The sequence below is a fragment of the Gorilla gorilla genome, chromosome 13 (assembly GCF_029281585.2).
Source record: "Gorilla gorilla gorilla isolate KB3781 chromosome 13, NHGRI_mGorGor1-v2.1_pri, whole genome shotgun sequence".
NCBI classification, from domain to species: Eukaryota; Metazoa; Chordata; class Mammalia; order Primates; family Hominidae; genus Gorilla; species Gorilla gorilla.
The window spans coordinates 75,729,307-75,751,415 of NC_073237.2; the positions used below are offsets into that span (position 1 = coordinate 75,729,307).

Here is a 22,109-nt window from a genome sequence, read left to right on the forward strand (position 1 = left end):
TGATAATTGTCATTCCTGTTCTGAGGACTCAGTTTGTTTGAAAAGATTTAACTACCAAAAAGAAAAATAGTATTCAATGAATGTGAGGATGTGGAATCATTCATATATTTCCTTGAAATAGATTCTTAATAATAGTTAAAAAGACAACACTATACTGTAAGATGAAACTAGTTCAATGTAATTATTCAGTCATCAAAGACTATGAACATATAAATATGAATTTTGTCAACAGAATTATGTAATGTCTTCCATAAAGTGGCTATTTACTTCGAGGCCTCTGGTCATCATATCATTTTAACATTCTTAAGATTTTCAGTATTTTATGACTATGATTTGGAAAGGTGAGGGGAGGTCTGCAGAAAATATTTTACTTCATGGATATGCTTGTGTGTATGATCTTAATTATTCACCAGAGTTTCTATGTTTCATCTTTATTTCCCTGATAGTATCATTCTAAAATGAAGAAATGGAGGCTGGGCGCGGTGGCTCAAGCCTGTAATCCCAGCACTTTGGGAGGCCGAGGCGGGCGGATCACGAGGTCAGGAGATCGAGACTATCCTGGCTAACACGGCGAAACCCCGTCTCTACTAAAAATACAAAAAAATAAGCCGGCGTCGTGGCGGGCGCCTGTAGTCCCAGCTACTCGGGAGGCTGAGGCAGGAGAATGGCGTGAACCTGGGAGGCGGAGCTTGCAGTGAATTGAGATAGCACCACTGCACTCCAGCCTGGGTGACAGAACAAGACTCCGGCTCAAAAAAAAAAAAAAAAAAAAAAAGAAAGAAATGGAAAGGGAAAGATGTAAAAATATGTTTTCTTCTTAAATCTTGTACCATCCTCAGCAAATACTGTTGAGAACTTCACCCCTGATTATTAAGAGAAACAAAAGTAATTTACAACGCATATTTGGCACATAGATGTCCAAAGGAGACACCTCCTATCCTTAAGCGCAATATATTCTTAGAAAGAAAGACATCTTTCTGAGGAAAAAGAATAGGCAAGGGTGGAATTTCAAGTTTCAGCTTTATGATATAAATAGCTTTGCTTATATTGAAGAAGAAAGAAGAACAAGGCACCTTCAACAGCCCTTACACATTTCTGGGAGGTGGTAGCAAGTGCCATGCCCTACACTGCCCAGCATTCATAATAACTTACAACAATACAATCATAGCTTTTGCCCCAAATAATTTCTTCTGCCAATCATACATGATAAATTGTATTATGAGATTATTAGCACATAGTTAAATGTATTTAAATTGCCATTTGTACAGCTGATGGAGATTTCTATAAATGTAGACTAGCACCAGAGCCTACACAACATGGAAAATAGCATGCATAGCATAAATCAGGCAAAATATTTGAGATCATGTATGCTTAATATGTGATACATCTGAACATTTTTCATTAGCATTTTGGCATTTTCTTTCTCCATCCTAGCTCTAGGTTGTGTTGCTAATGGACAATGTAGAGGGTATAAAGTATCCAACTTCCTTCTTCTTTTCCTTGGTTGGAGCTGAGCAATCCGTTGGCACATTCAGTGAGGCAGGAGTGGTTGGCAGGGTTAGGGCTGATGAAGAAGCCTGTGAAATCAAAATATTGACTACTTAGGGGTGTTGAACAAATAAATGAATAAATCGATGATAATGGCAAGCAGGTTTCTCACCTTTGGAGAAGAAATTACAAATATAGAAAGATGAATGCTGCAATTAAACCTGCAGTACTGAATTGGAATTGAAAGTGTCAGTGTGGAATCATGGTTTTTAAATATACATAAACAGAAATAGATAGAGCTGTAGGTGTGCATGAGTGGGTGTGTGTATACATGCACATCTTTTCTGGCTCTATCTGCAAAAAGGGCCTAGATGCAATGACACCCTGATAGAAATAAATATCCAGGGTACTCAGGTGTTGATTTCAAAGTAGCATTCGCTACTAAGGGAAAACCAAAGGTCCTCGGTAAGTGACTGAATCAAGGACTAGGGCAGGGAAACAACAAAATGAGCCTGGAACATCTTGTGCCAGAAAGTAAAAGCACGTTCAAAGAATTGTGAGGACAAGTCAAAGGGACAAAAAAGCCAGCTTGAAAGGGCTTTTATTAGCAAAGCCTGGGACAACTTGATCATCAAGTATTGTAATTATAATATTGGAGTGTAACTCATTGAGTAAAAGAAGATTCTGAGCCAATACTGGTATACATGGTAGGCAGATAGATAAGATAAATGATATATGGATGGATGAATGGATGAATAGATGGATAGATAGATAGATGGACAGATAGCTCTACCTTATAGTAGAATGATATACATGTAAAAGGAATGATAGATTATACAAAATCACCATTTACCACCCATTATAGAAATAATTTATGTAGGCAAGAGTCATCAAAGGATGGTAAAACTAGTGGGTGAAAGCTCAACGAGAAAGAAGATATTTATAGTCTCAAACTATTCCCCACAAATTACTTATTTATTACTTAATATGTATAAAACATATATTAAATATTCTAAACCTAGAAAATACCATCTAAACAAAGTGATAAGACTTAAACAGCACCAAGAATGAGACAATGGACATTACATACCTGCAGAAATGATGTACTAAGAACACAACATCAATTCATGGTACTTCCTCATACAATGTATAAATCACAAGAAAACATGAGATGAAACTAAATTCTAGAACATTCTGCAAAATAATTGACCTATATTCTCTAAGAATACCAAGGTAATAAAGACAAGGAAAGTCTGAGGTGCCGGGCGTGGTCGCTCATGCCTGTAATCCCAGCACTTTGGGAGGCCGAGGCGGGCAGATCACAAGGTCAGGAGATCAAGACTATCCTGGCTAACATGGTGAAACCCCATCTCTACTAAAAATACAAAAAAGTTAGCCAGGCGTGGTGGCGGGCACCTGTAGTCCCAGCTACTTGGGAGGCTGAGGCAGGAGAATGGCGTGAACCTGGGAGGCGAGCTTGCAGTGAGCCGAGATTGTGCCACTGCACTCCAGCCTGGGTGACAGAGTGAGACTCCGTCTCAAAAAAAAAAAAAGACTGAGGAACTTTTCCATATTGAAGAAAACTGAAGAAACATAACAACTCCTGGACTTCATAAACAATGTTATTATAATTGGCAAAATTTGAATGGGGTCTATGGATTAGATGGCAGTATTTTATCATTGTAAATTCCCTAATTTTAAAGATTTGATTGTGATTACATAGGAGAGTGTCCTTGTTTTTAGGAAATACACATTGAAAGTAATAAGATATCATGTCTGAAACTTACTCTCCAATGCTTCAGAAAAGTGTATAGTAATATGCACATATTATGTATATTGTGTGTTGTTTGTGTGTATAGAGAGAAAGAGAGACAGAGAGAATGGTAAAATAAATACACTAAAAGAATATTTGGGAACTTGATTGAGGAGTACTATCAAGATTGAGAGATCTTTGTATTGCTTCTGCATCTTTTCTATAAATTTAAAATCATTTCAAAAGAAAAAAGAAAAAAGCTTAATTTTCAGTACCCCTCAATAAAAAGCAGGAAGCCCTCTTTTTTAAAACGACAAATATGTGTGTGTACACATACACACACAAATACAAGAAGCAATGACCCAGAGTCTACAAAAAATAATTCAAGGTTATATTAAACTATCAAAATATAACAAGGAAAAATGGTTGTCTATTTCACCCAGTTCTGTCTCCTAGAAGATAAATCTCAAAATTTGGGTTCCAAATTTATGTCCACTTTTCTCTGTTTCAATTTATTGATTTCCACTTTCTCAGAGAATTATTTTGGCAGATTGTACCCTTTCTAATATTTCTCAGTGAGACCACCTTCCAAATAATTCTGTCTAAAGTTTTATAAATGTTCTCAATATAACCACATATCATATCTCTTCCATGTAGAAAAACAGAGAGATTTTTTAAATTCGTAGACAATACTTAGTATTTTAATTTGAGGAATTGTGCCTGAAAATCAACTTTTTATCCCCCTAGTGTTTGGACATAAAGCATGGGGCTTGGATGGTAGGCAGGGAAGACAGGTATCATTAGAGGTGTTTCTTTCCAGGATAGGGGTTTTGTAATACAATAAATTTCATGTTTTCTGTGTGATTTTCTTTAATTCTAGATGTTGACTTTCATGATTAAAGTTTAAGACTATCTTCTAGGTAGGATATCTTTTGAAAAGAAAATCTTGGTCTCAATATTAGAGTGATAAGCTATAATAAGCAATTCTCTGTGTTACATTCTTTTAAGTTTTAAAATTTTAAATCAATCAACAATTGAGTTTTAGGAAGTATATTAGTCAGGGTTCTCCAGAGGGACAGAACCAATAGGATATATATGTAAAGAGGAGTTTATTAGAGAGAATTGACTCAAACTATTATAAGGCGAAGTCCCATTACAGGCCATCTGCAAGCTAGGGAAACAGAGAAGCTAGTAGCCTGGCTCAATCCAAGTCCAAAAGCCTCAAAACCGGGAAAGCCAACAGTGCAGCCCTTAGTCTGTGGCTGAAGGACTGAGAGCTCCCAGGTGGCCACTGGTCCAAGTCCCAGAGTCCAAAGGCTGAAAAACTTGGAGTCTGATGTCCAAGGGCAAGAGAGGAAGCAAGCCTCCTGCAGGCCATGGGAAGAGAGAGCTAGCCAGAGAAGACACAGCAAGCTGCTTATCCCCTTCTTCAGCCTGCTTTGTTCGCGCCACGATGGCAGCCAATTGGATGGTGTGCACTCAACGTTTAGGGTGGGTCTTCCTCTCCCGGTCCACGGACTCCATGTCAGTCTCCTCTGGCAACACCCTCACGGACACACCCAGAAACAATACTTCACCAGCCATCTAGGCACCCCTCAACCCAGTCAAGTTGACACCTAATATTAACTATCACGAAAGTTATAAACTTTTCCCCCAAAAGAAACTAAATGCTGTGTTTGCTCTATTGGGATGATGAAAAAAATTGAGTTTTGGTAGAAATCCCAGAAGTGTTACAGAAGTCCCAGCTAGATTCAAAATGGTAATGATGAGATGGTGATAGTAGTGGTAGTGATGGTGCTGATTGTGAGGATGATTATAAAGAAGAAGGAAGAGGGAATTAGAATGACTATGTTAATTATTATATGTACCAACATTTGAGAGCCTATTTAGGTCCTGTTTAAAGTGCCCCGCATACCCTTAGCATACTTAATCATTAAATAACTCCACGAGGTAAGTATTATCATTATGCACATTTTGGAAGTGAAAAAAAATGAGTTGCAGAGAGATCAGGTAAATTGCCAAAGGTCACAGAATGAACAAAAGGTAGAACCAAGCTCCAAACCCAGGTCAATATGTCTCCCTCGCAGTAACATGTTGAATTGGGAGTTGCCCTTCTCCTTCCTGGCCCCTCTACCAACACACATCAACTATATTCCCTGAATTTTCACAGAACATAGAAGTTGGATGGAAAATAATTTTAATCCTGTCCACTGTTGTACTTCAGATATACAGACATGTATGCCTGACATCATATATAGGGGACTATGGAAGCAACGTTATAGATGGCAACCAAGAAGCCTGTGTGAGAGAAGAGAGAAATTCATAAGTGAGGGCAACCTCAGTAACTGTTTGAAGGGAGCAAGAGCAGTGGTTCATGATACAGAGCAGACATTACTAGAATCTACATTAACCTAGAGAAAGTGTTTCTATGCCCTGGGAAGATGAAAACTACATTGCAAATCTGAAAGAAAAACAACCGAAGATTCCAGCAACTCTGCTGAGTGGCCCTCTCCCTGTCCCATTGCCACTGAACAGGGGATATAAGAGGGAGAAGGCACTACCCGGATCACAGTGGGGAACGCAGTCACCTCAATCACGTTCAAGGTACAGAAGGTCAGCACAACTGCCTGGGCAGCCAGAGGGGACATCAAGAGCCAGCAGGCATCAGAGCAGTCCAGCACTCAGCCACCAAGAAGGACAAGCTGAGAAAGAGCTGCAGCCGAGGCAGGCAGGGGAGCAGCAAAGCTGGGGTGTACATTTCAAACTAGGACACCTTTCTTAGAAACCTGAACTGAGACCCCAAAAAAACAGAAGGACTAAGTTTCTCTGTTTAAGAGTGAGAGCTCTTCAGTTCTGAAACCTAGAAGTAAAAGCCTGAAAGTGGCCTATTCTCAGGTCTACACAGTCTAGGCACCCAAGCATGCTTAGGTTAACACTAATTTAATGACAGGCTACTCTATTTTTAATAAATATCTAGATTTGCTTTCTTGTATTGAGTCCTTAAGATGCCTACTTTTACTTCGTAAGTTTCTGTTATAAAAGATGAGCCAGGAAAACGTAAACTATGATTCTGTGTATTTTCCTAACAAACCATTCAACCATCCAAATGTGAAAACTGATGATTTGCTATCTTTCAAACTGCTCTTCCCACACGGTGGTAAAAGCTTGTTTAGACATTCAAAGGGATCTGGTGCACTACCATGACTTCATTCATTCACTCATTCAGCAAATACTTGTTGAGCGCTTACTCTGTGCCAAGTACTTGATATGCACAAAGCAAAGATTCCCCACCCTCATGAAGTTTGTAGTGTGGTGAGAGAGATCACTTACATAATGCATAATTAATAGGTTAATTATTGGGGATGTTAGAAGACACAAGTGCTATGGAGAAAAGAAAAAGTCAAGCAGAGTAAAAGAAATCAGAAATGGCAGACAAGGGTTGAAGTATCAAGGTTGAAGTATTAAGTGGTATGAATAGTTTTAACATTTCGTAATGGAAACAGTCAGAAATGTTTAATGTGACCCATTCCCAGGCTGTCTCCAAATGCACCACCACCAACTCATTATAAAGTTGTCCAGATAAGAACTTCAAATTGGAATTATTTAACTTGAATAATTCTGGTTATTAAATGTAACTATTTAACATTGTATAGGATGACATAATTGAGTGATACATCATAGAGTTGTATAGCTTTCGAAATGAAAAAGGTCTAATTAGAAAACTAATGACTTCTCATCTCATAGGTAAGAAAATTAGACCCTGAGAATTTAGGTGATTTGACCAAAATCAGAGTCAGTAAATAGCATAAAAAGAACTAAAATGTAGTTTTATCAAAAAAGTATTTTCTGTAAGCACAAATTTCAATTTTTTTGTAATGAGTTTACTTCTCTATTTCCTGTTTACTTTTTATTCCTAATTCCCACACAATTAGGGAATTTCATTCCCAATTCATCCTGTTTCCCCCTGCCCTGCTCCTTATTTAGTTTGTGTGTGTGTGTGTGTGTGTGTGTGTGTGTGTGTATGTGTGTGTCCTTTAAGGTGTTTCTTTATGCAGATACAAGAAAATATGAATATATTATTTAATCACTTGTTAATACAAAAATAACATGTAGATATTGCTCTATACTTTCATTTACTTGTCTTTTAAAAGAGATTCCTTACCTATTTCCTTAAATTCTGCAGTTCCTATCTTGCAGTGAAGGATATAATACTAGCAATGATCTTTTCTTAGTAGAGATTGCGACTATGGAACAGAGTTCTTTAATCAAGGTGCAGATAACAGAAAGCCTGACTTACAGAGATTCAAACAAATAGGCATTTTATTCTTCTCTTACAACAGAATCCCTGAAGTCAGTGGTTGCTGGCATTGAGTCAGCAGTTCAGGAATGAATCAGGGACCTGGATCTTGTTTTCTCATGCTACCATTCTTGAAAGTTGGCTTTTATCTTCTTGCTTGCAATTGTAAAAGCCTATTGCACCTTTAGGCATTATCTACATGGATGGAGAGAGGTGATTAAGAGGCCCCCTCCTCAATCAAGTTTGCATTATTGTTCAGGAAAGAAACCCCTCCCTGCTAGCCCTCCCATTACACTTCACTGGCAAGAGCTGAGTCACATGCCCACTCTTAGATCAATCACAGGCCAAAAGGAATAAAATTATCTTAGCCGTATAAACCAATCAGATATATAGGGATGCCAATTTTTTGTAATGGTTGCATAGTATTCCATTGTACAGAAATAAGTGGTTCTCTATTGATGGACTTTAGATTGCTTTCAATCTTACACTATTGCAAGCTATGCTGCAATGACTATTTCTGGAATTATGCTATTTTGCACAATTGCTACTTTATTTGAAAAAAAAAATCTAGAAGTACAAATTATTTTAACCAATTTTAAATGGAAACAATGTTCCAAAATACGTAGTGCACAATGAAACATGATGACATGTTTATGAACATTATTTTTAGGTTGATTGATCTGATTTAATAATGTTTCATTCATTGATTCAACAATTATTTTTAGGTTCACTACTGTAGAGAGAGCTCTGTATAATTTCAAGGAATACAACCGTAATCTTTGCTTTCGAAGGACATAAAAGTTTGAGAATTTAGCAGGCTGAAGTTAATTAATTTAAAACTTTTTCTAATTTAATGTATGTCTTAGTATTGATAATGTTCAAATGGAGGCAATTAATCGACCTTTTTCTCCCTAAGGTGTATATAATCATTTTTCCATCAGGGAAAAGCAATCCTTCAAAATTTTAGACACTTTACTAAAATAACTTATCAGCCTTGGGGTTGCTATTAATATATTAATTTTGTCATTGTTATGGTGACTTCAAATAAGTCTAGTTTGCAGTTTGACACACTGATTCCTCTGGGGTTTTTTCTACACTTTAAGGTTTCACTGTGCTTCCTTGGATATAAGTTTTGTAAACCAGTTCCTGAAGGAGAGGGAACAATAGCCCAACTCTTAAAGAACAAAATATTATTTTCAAGATTTTTTTGCCACATATTTTTCAGGAAAGAATTCAGAAGTAAAGGCATTCGTTAAAATTTTTTCAAACCTAAGTGGAGGCCACTAAAGACACCCATTCTACGAAATTGACACTTACAGAGCTGACAAATTGCATAAAGGGTCTTTGTGGATATTGATACTAGTTATGCAGACAGAAGAGGCTCTCCACCACGAATTTATCAAGGGAGTCTACAGAAAAACTAATTGCCCAAATCTCAGAATATTCCCAGCCAGTGTTGTTAAGGAATAAATAATAACAAACAATTAAGACACCAAGTATAAGGAAACAAATATCTTAAGGTTAAAAAAGCAATTCATCTAAATTGAGGACCTCCATGAAGAGGATTTGAGTCAGATCTAGAGCTGTAGTCCAGATTTGAAGTGAATTGCTAGTTTTTATAGAGCCAGGGAAAGCCCTGGCTTCAGAACGGTGTCGTGATTGGGAGCATAGTGATGGCTGAGGATAGGATGCTGTGGATCATATCCTCAGCATTTGATAGTGGAAGCATCCCATGAGTCAATGATTTACCTTCTGAGTCTCAGTTTCTTCAGCTATTTGACAAAGATAATATGCCTACTTTTATTCAAGACCTGAACAAAAAGAATCTAATATAACTACTAGACAATCTGCAATGTGTTGAAACTTGCATATGAGTATGCTGTTTGGTTTTTGCTGGGCACCTTGGTTAGCATATCACTAAAGACTTTCCCAGGCCTGACCTGAGCCTTCTTTTCCAGCACCACCTGTCTTTACACCTTACCTCATAAATTTCACTTTCAGGAAGAAAAAAAACTCCCCATAATGCCACATCATAGTTCCCCATGCTGTTTCACATCTCTGTTCCTCTTGCCTGGAATACTTGCTCTGTTTTCCTCATGACTAGCTCAAGGGTAACATCCACCAGTGGTGTTTTGCTCACCACTTGCTTTCTCACAGGGACAAGTCATGCATGTGCATGTGTACCCATGTGTGTTGGGAATGGGAAGAGGAAAGATGGCAGGAAATGGGCAATGACGCTTGTTGTGGTTTGAGTTTGTTCTCCACAAAGTTCATGTGTTAGAGACTTAGTGGCCATTATAACACTATTAAGAGGTGAAGCCTTTAAGAGGTGATTAGGCCAAGAGGGCTACATCCTCATGAATGGAGTAATGCTGTTATCTTGGGAGCTGTTTAGTTATTGAGGGAGTGGGTTCTTGATAAAAGGGTAAGTGTGGCCCCACTTCCTTCTGTCCCACATGCTTGCTTGCTCTCTGCCATGGGATAATGTGGCATGAAGGCCCTCACCAGAAGTCAGCACCATGCTCTTGGACTTCCCAGCCTCCAGTACCATGAGCCAAATAAAGTTTCATTTGTATAAATTACCTAATCTGTGGTATTCTGTTATAGCAGCAGTAAACAGGGACAAGTAGAACAAGGCTGAAGAGGTCTTTCAAGACCAGATTGAGAAGGGCTTTACATGTTACGGTAAGGAGTTTTACCTAATATTATGGGCAAAATCTTAGGGAGGTTACAGAGTATTTTAGTAATGAGAGGATCAGATATTTTTTATTTAGGAAATGATCTGACTGCAGTGAGGAGGATAGACTGGAGAGAAAGAAAATGTCACAAATCCAAATAGGGCTTGCCAGACAAAGAAAAATTTCACTATACATTGTCTTCTCCTCTCCTTTGGAGTTTCCAGAAGTTAGTGGGTTTGTGCATGGGTCCAGTGAGGGTGGTATTTCACGGGAATCCTGGAGACTTATAAAGCATCATGAAGTGAGTGTTGGGGTCCCTGAGGCACGAGTCTAATTGTGGCAGCCCAGCCTCTCCCCAAGGTCTGCTCTCAGCCACTCTCTCTTTACAACAGAAGATAGAGGACAACATTAATATATTCTAATAATAAAAAATAGAGGGAAAGTCATATAAATAGGAGAAGACAGCAAATGAAGAAGGAGCATGCTTAGAAGGGCAGTTACCGGCTGGGCGCTGTAGCTCACACCTGCAGTCCCAGCACTTTGAGAGGCCAAGGCGGGTGGATCATGAGGTCAAGAGATAGAGACCATCCTGGCCTGGCCAACATGGTGAAACTCAATCTCTACTAAAAATACAAAAATTAGATGGGTGTGGTGGCACGTGGCTGTAGTCCCAGCTACTCAGGAGGCTGAGGCAGGAGTATCTCTTGAACCTGGGAGGTGGAGGTTGCAGTGAGCCAAGATCGTGCCACTGTACTCCAGCCTGGCAACAGAGTGAAACTCTGTCTCAAAAAAAAAAAAAGAAAAAAAAGAAAAAAAAAAAAGGACAGTTACCATTTTTGTTCATCAGCTCTCTGCCAGTGGCTTTTCCTTTTACAGTAGTCCTCAACTCAAATTTTAGAATGCACTGGAATCATCTGGAGGGCTCATTAAACCATAGACTCAGTGATTCTGATTCTATAGGTTTAAAGTGGGGCCAATAATTTGCGTTTCTAACAAGGTCCCTTGATAGGCTGATGCTGCTGGCCCAGGAACCACACTTTCAGAAACACTGTCTTATTTTCTCTCTTGAACACCTCAATAACATAGCAGGGTAGTATTAACAGAAGAAGAAACACTTATTGAAGAATTAAGTGGCCACGCGCGGTGGCTCACGCCTGTAATCCCAGCACTTTGGGAGGCTGAGGTGGGTGGATCACGAGGTCAGGAGATCGAGACCATCCTGGCTAGCACGGTGAAACCCCGTCTCTACTAAAAATACAAAAAATTAGCCAGGCGTGGTTGTGGGCGCCTGTAGTCCCAGCTACTGGGGAGGCTGAGGCAGGAGAATGGCGTGAACCCAGGAGGCGGAGCTTGCAGTGAGCCGAGATCGCGCCACTGCACTCCAGCCCAGGCGACAGAGCGAGATTCCATCTCAAAAAAAGAAAAGAAAAGAAAAAAAAAAGAATTAAGTAACCTGCCCTCTGCCCTAGGTCAACTAGTAAGTAGGAAACAAAACTTGGAAGTCAGATTCTGTTGGGCTTGAAAGTCCACACTCTTTTACCTCACACTCCTCTTTCCTCCACAGATGTCTTGAGACAGAGGACAGGGCAGAGGAAGCTCCCAGCTATTTCCTTTCCATCAGGGTCCAAAGTACCCACAGCACAGAAATATGAGGGTGGAGTTTAAAGGAAAATCTTGTACCTCTGAGCATTTCTTTTTCTCCAGAAACCATTTCAACTCCTTGAGTTCCTCACTGTGGCCCAGAAGGTGATATCCAGATACTTGCATGTGCTCAGATATCTCCTCTGAGGGAGGCACAAAATGAGCATCCCACTTTTCTACATGCAAGATAATGCCTGGAAGCGTGTGATCTGTCCGCACGCATCTTGCCTTGTATGCCTTTTCAAGCGAGTTCCAGCCTCCCTCATGCTTACATCACTTACCCCCAGCACTTCCAAGTGATTTTATAAGGAATCGCCCCACTGTGCTCCCGGCAGGCTTTTCCCCATTTTTCATAAATATTTCTACATGCTATAGATGTCCCATCAAACCCTGTTTCCGACTTTGAATGATTTGTTTCAATGCCTTCACTTGCTTTTGTCCACTTCGGGCTAGAACAAAAAGAAAACAAACAAAACCAAAAAATTAAAAAACAAAAACAAAATCACCCTGGAAAAGCATTTACTTTGAATATACCTGTGCTTTGAAATTAATTGTTTTATCTATAGGTAATAAGTATGTAAAAAGCCAAGATGCTGCTTTTGACCAAAGGAATCATTTAAACCCAACGTTTCATTTTTACTCCTTTCTGAAAGGTAATATTCAACTTACAAAGTGGGCAAGGTTTGCATGAGGAGACTTTAAAGTCTTTCTATGTTATTTATACTGCGTATGTTCCCACATTGCAATCATCAAAAGAAGGCTAGTTCTCCCAAGATTTTTTTTTCTACATAAGAGATTGTTGTTTTTCAGGGGTTTTTTTTGTTTGTTTGTTTTTCTGAGTAAGGAGGTAGTAAACATCAATAAATTTTGCCTAAAACAGACCTTCATAATCCTCCCAAATTTTCAAACTTACCTCACCAGTATAGTTTCTATGGACTTAGTAACTTAGTATTCACTGAGTTAGGCTTGTTATAATTTCATATTCCTTGACTTTAGGTGGCATTTTTGTCCATGTGGGGTTTAATTTATTTATTATTATTATTTATTTTTAGACAGGGTCTCACTGGGTCACCCAGGCTGGAGTACAGTGGTGAGATAGTTGTTCACTGCAGCCTCCACCTCCTAGACCCATGCAATCCTCCTGCCTCAGTCCCCCAAGTAGCTGGGACTACAGGCATGAGCCATCACGCATGGTGAATTTTTGTATTTCTTGTAGAGATGAGGTTTCATCGTCTTGCCCTGGCTGTTCTCAGACTCCTGATATCTAGCGATCTGCCTGGCTCTGTGGGGTTTTAAAGCCACTACACTGTATACAGTTTAGGTGAGGTTAAAAAACGGCATTTTCATAAATCTAGATTTTAAAAATGTAATGCATTCTTCCTCTTCCTCTCACTTTTCTTCTTGTCTCCTTCCTTCTTTCCTTCTTACCCTTCCCACTTTCTCCTTGTCCCTTTCCCTGTCCTTTCAATCCCTTCCCTAACACTTCAGCCCAAAAGCTATTCATCAGGGCCGAGCAAGACACAGCGGGGAGGAGGGCTGCTCAGTTTCACACGTTAAAACTCCAGTAAGATGAAGAGGGTTCTGTGCTAAGGTATGGTGGTGATGGGTGGCCCAGCATGTAAGGTTGCCAGATTTAGCAAATAAAAATACAGGAAGCCCTGTTAAGTTTGAATTTCAGATAAACAGTGAATAATTTTTAGTACAAGTATATCCCATGCAATATTTGAGACATACCTATATAAAATAATTACCGTTTATTTGAAATTCAAATTTAATTGGATGTCCTATATTTTATCTGCCAACTCTGTGTCTGAGCCCAGTGTGGATGGGAAGGGCATTCACATGGGGAAGGGGCAGAGGGGGCAGCAGGTTAGCATGGGGTGCCAGAGCCAAGCAAGATGCCAGGGACATCCCCAAAAGAGAAGGACAATGGCCCAAGAGATTGTTTATGCACATGGGAATTGATCAAATAAGAAAATGTATTGAGGAAAATTTTGAAGATGGGAGTCACAAATTTGGAGTGGGAGAAAACTAGAATGAGACATGTTATGGGACTGATTGAGCTTAGAGATACCAGTGTGAACATATGGTTGATAACTTTAAAATGCCATATGTACATATTCGCTTTATATTCATAGAATGCCTCTAGAACGTGCACAAAAGAGTTGCAGCAGTGTTTATCTCTAGGGAGTAGGAGTGAGTGGTGGCTGGGGCACAAGGTGGAAAAATTACTTTTCCTTATTTTCCTTTGCTACTTTTTAAATTTTTAATTTACATTTAATTTATTTTTTAAGTTTAAATTTTTAAATTTTTCATTTAAATTGGGCTGTGTACATTATCTGTACTAGAAAATGTATTTTTAAAATATTTATGCATTAAAAAATAAAACTGGCTTTATTTCAAATCAGAAACCTTAGAGATTTTCTAGACCAAATTCCTGTATCCTTGAGGTCACAGAACCAAATATAGTAGTGAGAAAGGGCTCTGGATTCAAATTCTGATGCTGTCACATGGCAGCACAGTGCCCTTGCCTCTCCAAATGTCACTTTTCCCACTATAGTACAGAGCACAAAGCAAGGGCTCTGAAGTCAGCCTGCTTGAGGATGAGTCCTGTTCAGCTTCACCTTGTCCCAGTGCATGATCTTGGGCAAGTCAACTGGCCTCTTTAAACTGCAGACTTTGTTATGATTGCATTAGCTTTATTCCATCAAATCCAAGAAGCCCTGGGCTGTTTAAAATGCACAATTATTTTATGTTCTACTAACAACTTTTTTAAGTCCTAGAATTTATTGTAAGATGTCAACCACTGTGAAATGCAGGCTGATTTCAGAGACATTAAAATGTGAAAAACATGCATCTTAGAATCAATGTAGTATGATCGCACTTACCAAAGGCAAAAAAAAAAAAACAGAAAAAGAGGTTCAATGGTAATTGAGAATTAAGTGGACAGAAGTGAAGAATATCAGGCTAGCATCCAGTAAACATTACAGATGGGAGAAAAAGGAAAGTGAAGATACAATGGGAGGTAAATACTTCAATCTTTGCACAATTTAGATCAAGAAAATAAAAACATTTTGCAAGCACTTGTAAACAAACAAAAAATATAAACAAAATAGAATTGGGGTTGCCTCCCAGGAAAGGCTGCACTGTTGTCAATAATGTGACCAAGGCGATGGCTCAAATCCCAGCACTTTGGGAGGCTGAGGCGGATCACTTGAGCCCAGGAGTTCAAGACCAGCCTGTGCGACATAGTGAAAGCCCATCTCTACCAAAAAAAAAAAACAATTAGCCAGACGTGGTAGCGCACCCGTAGTCCCAGCTACTTGGGGGGCTGAGGCAGGAGGAACACTTGGGCCCAGGAGGTTGAGGCTGCAGTGAACTGTGATCTCACCAAAGCACTCTAGCCTGGGCAACAGAGTGAGATTCTGTGTCTCTAATAATAATAGTGTGACCAAGAACTGAAACCCACTCCCTACCTTATAATGACATGTTACCAAGAGGCAGCAGATGCGTAGTTCTAAGTTGGGCACAGAAGCAGGCAGCACTGAGGACCAGCCAGTTGAGTTGGGGTATAGACTGCCTCTGGGCTTGCACCTGGGTGAAGTCAAAAGAGATAATAAAAAGGGGATTTGGGGAGGTCTGTAAAATATGTAACTTAAGGATGAATGCCTGAGAACTTTGGGGGAACTCTGGGCCTGCTTAATTCTCCTGTTGACCCTGGTGAGACACAGAAATTTTCAAAAAGAGCCAGACATGATGGTGCATCTGTGTAGTCCCAGCTCCTGCGGAGGCTGAGGTGGGAGGATTGCTTGAGCCCCTGAGTTCCAGATCAGACTGGACAACATAGCAAGACTCCTTCATTTAAAAAAATGTTTTAGGCTGGGTGTGGTGGCTCACACCTGTAATCCCAGCACTTTGGGAGGCCGAGGCAGGCGGATCACGAGGTCAGGAGATTGAGACCATCCTGGCTAATGTGGTGGTTTAATGCGGTGAGACCATCCTGGCTAACCCCGTCTCTACTAAAAATACAAAAAATTAGCCAGGCTTGGTGGCATGCACCTGTAATCATAGCTACTCGGGAGGCTGAGGCAGGAGAATTGCTTGAGCCTGGGAGGTGGAGGTTGCAATGAGCTGAGATTGCACCACTGCACTCCAGCCTGGGTGACAGAGTGAGAATCCATCTCAAAAAAAAAAAAGTTTTAATGTAAATAATAATAATAATAATAATAATTAATAATATGGCTGTGTACCTAGTTGGCCTTCACTATCCACCAACTAGTCAGCACTCTATACCAGAACTGAGTCCTGGAAGGAGGGAACCACGTATGGGTGGCAGACAGTGGCACTGTTCAGTATCACTGCTTGGGAAGAGGGGAGTCCTGATTTCCTCGGGAGGGTCAAGGAGGGTAGGGTTGGGGAGTGGAGTGTTGAAGAGGGAGTAGACACTTACCTCATAGAGGTGTTGTAGGAATTAATAACATCACCATGTCTGGTACATGGTAAGTGCTCAGTAATGCTAGCTATTGTTAAATGAAAAAAAAAAAAAGCTTTTTATGCCATAAAATGCTATGCAAATATTTATATTGTGTAATTTTTTAAGCACCGTCAAGATTAGATCCTGATTCTTGAGACTTGCGATTCAGACCACTTTGCAACATGCCACACTATGCTTATTTCATGCACTATTACTTTAAATTGAACTCTTTTTCAATAAACTGCATTATATATACTTGTTCATAAACAATATTTTTGTGCATGGGTGCTGTGTATCTTTCAGATATTTCCATAATATATACCCACAATGTAACACAGAAATACAGATTTTTCTTTTAAAGAGCAAAGCTTCAGCAGTTTCTCTTGAATTTTATTCTGTCATTTGACTACATTATATTTCTGATGTTCAATTTGTACTGAGTACATTATGGACTTCTCTAGGGAACAGAAAGAATTCTTTTAAGTAAACATAAAATGCTTTGATAAATCAAAACATGCGAATGAGATTTCTGTTAAAAATGTTCCAATCTGTTTTGAGACTTGAAATAAAGCTGTCTTTAACATAATAAAACCTGTTAACCTAAAGGCAACAATAAAATAATAATAATAACTCATTTGTAATAGAAGTAATGCATAGGGCTTATTTTGAAAGGTTAGTTATATTAAATACAAAGGGAATCTTGCTATAAACCAGTTGTAAAGAAACTTAAAAGCTGTTAAGGTCTATGCTATCTGACTTAAGCTGACAATAAGTATAAGTTTTTGGAATTCATATGTAACCATTTATATCATAAACTAGCCATTATGTCTCTCATGTTGAAAAGTCAATCATATTCTAAATATTCCGGAATCTCACCTCAGTGCTAGCTCCATAAGAACAGGGACCTTGCCTTGCCCATCCACAGCTGTATTCCCAGCAACTAGAATAGTGTCTGCCATAATAGGGTTCAATAATCCTAAATGAATAAACAATATACATAGATTTTTGAAGATTTAAGAAATCTCGAAACTCAAACTTTCAAATATAGGCCCAGAGCAGTGGCTCACGCTTGTAATCTCAGCACTGTGGGAAGCCCTGATGCATGGATCACTTCAGCCCAGGAGTTTGAACTACCTGGGCAACATGGTGAAACCTTGTCTCTACAAAAAAAAAAAAAAAAAAAAAAAAAATTAGCTGAGTATGGTGGTACATGCCTGTAGGCCCAGCTACTTGGGGGGCTGAGGCAAGAGAATCGCTTGAGCCCGGGAGGTCAAGACTGCAGTGAACCGTGTTTGTGCCACTGCACTCCAGCCTAGGTGACAAAACGAGACCCTATCTCGAAAAAAAAAAAAAAAATCCCAAAATAAAAAACAGGTAGTTGGGGAATGATAATTTAAAATACAAAATGGTCCTGTGAGCTTGCAAGTTTGATCTAGGTCAAAATGTAGTGGAACAGAGATCTGAAAATCTCAACTCAGCTGACTAACCAGCTGTGTTTAGTAAGCTATGAAGCTATGCCATTTAACTTCTCTGAGTTTCCGTTTCTTCTTGCCCTCTAAAATGACTGGAGGTGAAAGGAGGGAAAGATGGCTGGAACTAATGATTATAAGGGCCCTTCTAGTCCCCAAATTCTGTGACACTGTGAGATATAAAGCCCCACCCCAAGGCATTTATGTGTACATTTACACCTTTTTACCTGAGATGAAGACAGAGAAACTAATAGCTAAGTCACCCAAAATTGGCAATGTTGTAGAGACTGTAGAGTGGCCTTCAAAACCTGTTCTCCCCTTCCTCCTGTGCACAAAGCTAAGCTACATTTCCCCTTCTCCTGTGCAATGAGGTGTGGCCATGTGGCCATGTTCTAGGGAATAGAGTGTTAGCAAGTGGTATGCACCACTTCCAAACCTGGCTCATAAAACCTCACATGTATGCACTGCCAAACTCTTGCCCTTCCAACAGTCAGGAATGATGAACACCCCCACCTCAACACACACAGCCAGAGTGACTTTAGAAGCCACATGTTGAACATGGTAGACTCACTATCAGTCTGAATTACTGAATAACTTCATGCAGTAGAACACCTACTCCCTTTCTCACCCCCAGAAAATTTGGGATACAATTCTCCATGGGTCTCTCAGGTTTTTTTGTTTTGTTGTTGTTGTTGCTGTTGTTTTGCACACCCTATGAGCAAAAGCACTCAATCCCTGCAATTCTTGACTCAAGGCTATTAAAAAAAGGCATCGAATCCCTTTGTTCTGGGCTGTCTTTTCAAGAAAGTTTGTGTAGTGAACAAACTTGAAAGATAGATAGGGTCTCCCTTGGAAGCAAAGGACAGATTTGTTTACTGTACCATATAATAAAGATGATATCTCCCTATGGGGCAAAAGGCAGCTATGCTTCCAGCTAATTTAAAAAGTTGTGAGTTCTCTAAGCTCCAGCATCCTTAGCTTTGGCATAAGCTCTCTCCATGAGCAGCACTCACCAGGGACAATCCATATTGCTCCTGTGGGACTTGGGCGACTTGGGGGAACTGACATAAACATGAAGCTTATGTTGCTTGCTATGGCAGGAGTAATAAAGTCATTTGTCTCTGACCCAAGAATTTCATGTCTTCTGCCAACTTCCATGAAACTATTATGGGCTAACCTGTAGTAGGCTTGCAAGTAGGATAAGATCCCAGACATTCACAGTACTTGACACCTGCTTACTTTCTCTTACTTTGTCACCCTAGAAAACCCCTGGACTCATATGAATAACACATTACAGTTTGGGTCTATTTTTACAACCAGTGCAGCAGCAGTCACATTCCTATTAAAAATCGACAAGAAGTTAGAATAGATTACCTTATATTTGTCAAATAATAAGATGAAATTTAAAAATATGAGTCTGTTAAATGAGATATTCATATTAACTGAATACTTTTCAAAATGTATCAAAGGGTACTGCTATGGTTAAAATGTATGTGTGCCTTCAAAACTCATACATTGAAACTTAATCCCCAGTGCAATAGTATTAAAAGGTGAGGACTTTAGAAGGTAATTAAGTCATGAGGATTACACTCTCTTGAATGAAATTCGTGCCCTTATAAAAGAACTTAAGGGATCCTGTTTGATCCTTTTTGCCCTTTTGTCCTTCCATCCTTCTGTCATGTGAGGACACAGCAATAAGTTGCCTCTTGGAAGCAGAGGTCCCTAACCAGACACCAAATCTGCTGACGCCTTGTTCTTGGACTTTCCAACCTCCAGAACTGTGAGAAATAAATTTCTATGACTTATAAGTGACCCAGTCTAAGGTGTTATGTTGTAGCAGCCCAAACAGACTAAGATAGGTATACTAGTCCTGTAAGATATCTGGTGAAAATAATGTCCTATGTTTACATGTTTTGCAATACATTCACTGTTTTATATCTCATCCCCCTTCCCTGGAGAGTCACAATGCAAATTAGCTTATTAACGATTCTGAGAAACCAGTAATAAGAAAACTGTTTGCATTATTTAACCAGTACCATTTCCTGCACTTTTTCAGCATAACCCCTACTGACATTCTATGCAATGATTGTCCATGGAATACACAGGGGGAAGAAATGCAGGGTTAGATCATTTCTAAAATCCCTTTAGGCATCTATGATCCAAATGTCTGAAAATAAGTAGGAAACACATTTATTAGATAAATATGAATACATTCAGTGCTTCTTAAATTTTAATGTGCAAACAGATCACCTGGGAATCTAGTTAAAATGCATATTTTGATTTAGAAATCTGTGTAGGACCTGATATTCTGCATTTCTATAGAGTTCTCAGGTGATGTCAATGCTGCTGGTCTACAGACCATTCCTTGAATAGCAATACTCTAGACAATATAGAATCTAAACAATAATAGTTACATTTGTGGTTATTGTTTTAAGACATGTAGCAAACTAATCAATAAGAATATGTTATTACAAATAAGTTTGGTTTTGCTTTTTTTTTTTAGAAATGGGGTCTCTATTGCTCAGGCTGGTGTGCAGTGGAACAATCATAGCTCACTTCAGGCTCCAACTCTTGGGCTCAAACAATCTTCCACCTCAGCCTACCAAGTAACTGAAACTATAGGCACACACCACCATTCCTGGCTAATATCTTAAATTGTTTGTAGAGATGCAGTCTCACTACCCAAGCTTGTCTTGAACTCCTGAGCACAAGTGATCCTCCCATCTCAGCTTTCCAAAGTGCTGAGATTACAAGTATGAGCTACCACACCCAGCTGCAAATAAGTTTTAATTATATATTTAAAGAAACATGGTCCCAATTTGTTGCTTCATTTTAGACAACTCGGGGGTGATTTCAGAATTTCTCAGAAATTCAGAATATGTTTACTTAGTAGAAAATTTGTTTATTCCTGATAAATTCAGGAATATATTTACTTAGTAGAAAAATGTATGAGAATCAGTTTGGGATTTTGCACCATTGTGAAGCCTTGTCCCAACTTAGAAGTTTGCATAGAGACAGGTCTTCTACAAAGACACAAATAGCTTGTGAGTCAACCCAGCAGAGGGAATTAATCTGGCCATATTTTTACCTATATGCTTGATATGGTTTGGCTGTGTCCCCACCCAAATCTCATCTTGAATTGTAGCTCCCATAATCCCCACGTGTCATAGGAAGGACCCAGTGGGAAGTAATTGAATCATGGGGGTGGGTTTTTACCCACTGCTGTTCTCATGATAGCCAATAAATCTCACAAGATCTGATGGTTTTATAAAGGTCAGTTCCCCTGTACACACTCTATTGTCTGCTGCCATGTAAGACATGCCTTTGCTCTTTCGCCTTCTGCCATGATTGTGAGGCCTCCCTAGCCATGTGAAACTGTGAGTCCGTTAAACCTCTTTTTCTTTATAAATTACCCAGGCTCAAGTATGTATTTATTAGCAGCGTGAAAACAGACTAATACAGTGCTCTATACTAAAAGTTACTAAAATTTATTCTCTGCAAAAAATGCTTTTTTTCTTTTGTTTTCTCTCAGTTCACATTTGAGCTTTTTTGGCCTATGTTTCAGAAATTCTTTTCCCTACTTTGCACTTATAATTGTGTAGTAGAATTGTTTCAACAAAATCTAAAGGGGTGTGAGATCAGGCAAAAAGGTTATAAGGAGATCCACTTCCAGGAGCATAAAAACATAACATCAACGAAGTTACTTCCAACAGTAAAAAGAGAGAAAGTTTGGCATGTGCTAATTAAAGACTATGATATGTGTGAATTTGTTTCCAATTATGAGATCTGAATCCAATAATGAATTCTTTGAACGCTTTTCCAAAGAAACATATATGGCTCTATATAAAATTTCATAACAATCCCTAAATAAAAATAATTTGCAACCTTCATGATACACAAGAAGAAAAATGTCAAAGGTACACTGTATGTTCTCAATGGAATAATAAAAAACATTTAAAATTATAAGCATCTGGGGAAATTCATGATATAACGTTATGTTAAATAAAAAATAAAAGAAAATGTACCTTTTCTATAAGTACACAACCTAAAAAAATAAAAGAAGTTTAGTGTGTGGGGTCATAAAATCATGAGTAAATTTCCCTTTCACATAGATTTCTGTTAATACTGCATTTCTGCTATTGGTGTATGTTATTTAAAATAAGTAGAAAAACAGTTACTAATTATGGCAATAAGACTTAGAAAAAATACCTTTTTTGTTTCATTGGTGTTTTTTAATGTGTTGAAGTGGAAGAAATGTTTATCTATCAGAATTTTCTGTCAATTTTCTGTCTGTAGTGTATAAGACTAA

The 22,109-nt window shown here is 38.9% G+C and overlaps 1 long non-coding RNA gene across 1 annotated transcript in view; it reads right to left on the reverse strand.

The window, feature by feature from the left end:
• Positions 1-1,001: 1,001 nt before the first annotated feature.
• LOC101124124 (uncharacterized) overlaps positions 1,002-22,109 on the reverse strand; it is a 50,065-nt gene continuing 28,957 nt past the window's right edge. The window contains exons 2-4 of the long non-coding RNA XR_002007276.4: positions 15,334-15,451; positions 12,139-12,306; positions 1,002-1,577 (exon numbers count right to left, since the gene is read on the reverse strand). This is a non-coding gene — a long non-coding RNA (uncharacterized lncRNA). The remainder of the gene's footprint in view (positions 1,578-12,138; positions 12,307-15,333; positions 15,452-22,109) is intronic.